Source organism: Anser anser (assembly GCF_964211835.1).
Source record: "Anser anser genome assembly, contig: HAP1_SCAFFOLD_177, whole genome shotgun sequence".
In the NCBI taxonomy this organism is placed as follows: Eukaryota; Metazoa; Chordata; class Aves; order Anseriformes; family Anatidae; genus Anser; species Anser anser.
In genome coordinates this window covers 113,391-117,300 of record NW_028154007.1, presented here as the reverse complement: position 1 = coordinate 117,300, position 3,910 = coordinate 113,391, and positions in this window count along the sequence as shown.

Here is a 3,910-nt window from a genome sequence, read left to right as displayed (position 1 = left end):
CTGGGGATGCACTGCAGTGAGTCCAGAGAGTGCACTGGCACCACTGGGGATGCAGTGCAGTGAGTCCAGGGAGTGCACTGGCCCCACTGGGGATGCAGTGCAGTGAGTCCAGAGAGTGCACTGGCACCACTGGGGATGCACTGCAGTGACTCCAGAGAGTGACCTGGCACCACTGGGGATGCAGTGCAATGAGTCCAGGGAGTGCACTGGCACCACCGGGGATGCAGTGCAGTGAGTCCAGAGAGTGCACTGGCACCAGTGGGGATTCATTGCAGTGAGTCCAGAGAGTGCACTGGCACCACTGGGGATGCAGTGCAGTGAGTCCAGAGAGTGCACTGGCACCACTGGGGCTGCAGTGCATTGAGTCCAGAGAGTGCACTGGCACCAGTGGGAATGCAGTGCAGTGAGTCCAGAGAGTGCAGTGGCACCACTGGGGATGCAGTGCAGTGAGTCCAGGGAGTGCACTGGCACCACTGGGGATGCAGTGCAGTGAGTTCAGAGAGTGCACTGGCACCACTGGGGATGCAGTGCAGTGAGTCCAGAGAGTGCACTGGCACCACTGCAGTGCGTCGAGAGAGTGCAGTGGCACCACTGGGAATGCAGTGCAGTGAATCGAGAGAGTGCAGTGGCACCACTGGGGATGCACCCCGGTGAGTCCAGGGAGTGCACTGGCACCACTGGGGATGCACTGCAGTGAGTCCAGAGAGTGCACTGACACCACTGGAGATGCACCCCGGTGAGTCCAGACAGTGCACTGGCACCACTGGGGATGTAGTGCAGTGAGTCCAGGGAGTGCACTGGCACCACTGGGGATGCAGTGCAGTGAGTCCATGGAGTGCACTGGCACCACTGGGGATGCAGTGCAGTGAGTCGAGAGAGTGCACTGGCACCACTGGAGATGCACCCCGGTGAGTCCAGACAGTGCACTGGCACCACTGGGGATGCAGTGCAGTGAGTCCATGGAGTGCACTGGCACCACTGCGGATGCAGTGCAGTGAGTCGAGGTGTTAGCGTAGCAACCACATAACCACCAAGTGATTATATGAAGGTGCTTTATTCAGCGCTGGAAGCCGGGGCAGGTGCCCAAATCTGGCTTCAAGTCCCGTTACTTCCCAGCCATTATTTATACATACAATATTGCGTCAGGTATACATATTCATTACAGGTTGCAACATCAGCCTCGCTTTTCATTCTAATTAGCTCCCCTCCCCTTTGCACATGCGTGGCGCACTCTGGTGGTCGTCCAGGTGGTCGTCCAGATGAAGTAAGGAGTCTTCCTCTTCGCTAAACTTTTCACCTTTCTATTCGACGCATGCTCTCTCCGCTCCTCGGTTCTGCTTCAACTCATTTCATCATCTCCAGGCCCTTATCCAAGGTCAGGTTGTACCTATTCCCTCCCGGGGTTCCCCTCCAACGATTCTTTTGATTGTTCAATGTGCTCCCTAAGTTTCCAGTATACATAGATTACTTGATAATGTAAGTACATTTAATGATATTTAATTATACCGTATGATCCATCACCTGAGAAACATTAATAGAACATCCATTCGATTCTCCCCAACACTAACATTTTGAGAAACATTAATAGAACATCCATTCGATTCTCCCCAACACTAACATTTCCCCCCTTTGAAAATACTTCACTCATACCAAGAGCAAGTATTTTCATTACTATTAAAACATAATTATATACATCCTGTTTACCGGTAACATGCATATTCGGGTTCGGTTCAGGAGACTCATAAGGTTTTCCATACATGATTTCATAGGGACTTACTGACATCCCACTTCTTGGCTTTATTCTAATTTTAGCAAAGCTATCGGTAAGGCCTGTGGCCACTGTATCTTAGCCTCCTGACAGATTTTGCTTAATTGTCCTTTTAAAGTTTGGTTCATCCTCTCTACTTGACCACTAGATTGAGGCCTCCATGGGGTATGTAAGTTCCAGGTAATTCCTAGTAACCTGCTAACCTCCTTAACCACATTGGCAATGAAATGTGGTCCCCTGTCTGAAGAAATACCCAATGGTACACCAAATCTAGGGATTATTTCCTGTAGTAACCATTTTACCGTTTCCTTTGCTTGGTTGGTGCGACAGGGAAGGGCCTCCGGCCATCCTGAAAAAGTATCAACCCCTACCAATAGGTATTTATAACCTCTTGCTTTAGGCAGTTCCACGAAATCTATTTGCCAGTAATCTCCAGGCTCTATTCCAGCTCTAATTCTCCCCATCTCAGCATGTTTCCTTGCTACCGGGTTATTCTTTAAGCAAAGCTCACATTTTGACATTACTGACTTTGCCATTGTTAACATGTGTACCGAGATGACACCTCGTTTCAAATAGGTCACCATTGCTTCTGCACCCCAGTGACATTCATTATGTTTTATTTGTAAAATTTCTCACATTATTATAGGAGGCACTATGAGTTGTCCTGTCGTAGTCACATACCACCCGTCAGGATTCTTCTGGGCCTTCATCAAATTTGCAAGTCTCTCATCTTCCGCGGAATACCTTGGGTTTTTTAGGTAATTTGAAACAAGAGAGGCCTACCTTCGATGGAATTAGAGCCATTACTTTCCGTACTTCACGCGCGACCTTCCGGGCCGTCAAATCTGCCAATCTGTTACCTTCTGCAATCTCTGACATCCCTCCTTGATGAGCTTTACAATGCATTATGGCCACCTGTTGGGGTTTCTGTACAGCTGTTATTAATTTCAATATTTCTTCCTGATATTTTATATTAGTCCCTTGTGAGGATAGCATTCCCCTTTCTTTCCATAATGCCCCATGTACGTGGACTACCCCGAATGCATATTTTGAATCTGTCCAAATATTCACATTCTTACCCTCGCTTAGTTCCAGGGCCCGCGTCAGGGCGACTATTTCTGCTCGTTGGGCTGAAGTCCCCGGAGGTAGGGAATTTGCCTCAATCACTACCTTTGATGTAGTTACCGCGTATCCTGCAAAACGAGTCCCATTTTCCACAAAGCTGCTTCCATCCGTGAAAAGTTCCCAATCTGGTCTCTCCAGAGGCTGATCTTTTAAGTCTGTTCTGCTGGCGTAGGTATGTTCGATGATCTCCACGCAATCATGACTGAGGTCTCCTTCCTCCGTAGTTGTTCCTAGAAACACTGCTGGGTTCAATAAGTTAGTAGTTCTTAAGATTACATCATCTTGCTCAGTTAGTATAGCTTGATATTTCATCATTCGGCTGGGCGATAGCCAATGGCCCCCCTTTTGCTCCAATACCGTAGTCACCATATGTGGCACGAACACTTCAGTTCGTTTCCCTAATGTGAGCTTCCTGGCTTCCTGTATTAAAAGGACTGTGGCTGCCACGGCCCTTAAACACGAGGGCCATCCGGCGCTTACCGCATCCAATTGTTTAGAAAAATACCCCACAGGTCTCTTCCAGCTCCCAAGTCGCTGGGTCAGTACTCCTAATGCCAATCGTTGTCTCTCATGCACAAACAGCTGAAAGTCCTTTGATAAGTCCGGCAAGCCCAAGGCAGGCGCCTTTATCAGGGCTTCTTTTAATTTTTAAAGGCCTCTTGGGCTTGTCCCAGGAAAATGAGTGCTAATTGAGCTTTAGCTTGCTCAGTCTCTACGTCTAAATCTGTATATTTCTTAGCAGTTTCTTTCAATCTCTCTAAAAAGGCGGAAGGTGATTCCGCTTTTTCTTGCCTGACATTATACAATTTTGACCAATTTATGGTCCGGGGCATGGCATTCTGTACCCCGACTTGTACCCAATCTTGATATCTCTTCAGCCTCCTTATTCCATCCCCTGTGTTATAATCCCATTGGGGATCCTCAGTGGGGAAGTTTTGATCTAGATTTCCAAGCACTAATCCATTTCATATATCTTCTCGGGCTCTCTCTCTGGCTGCCCGCAATACCATGTCTTTT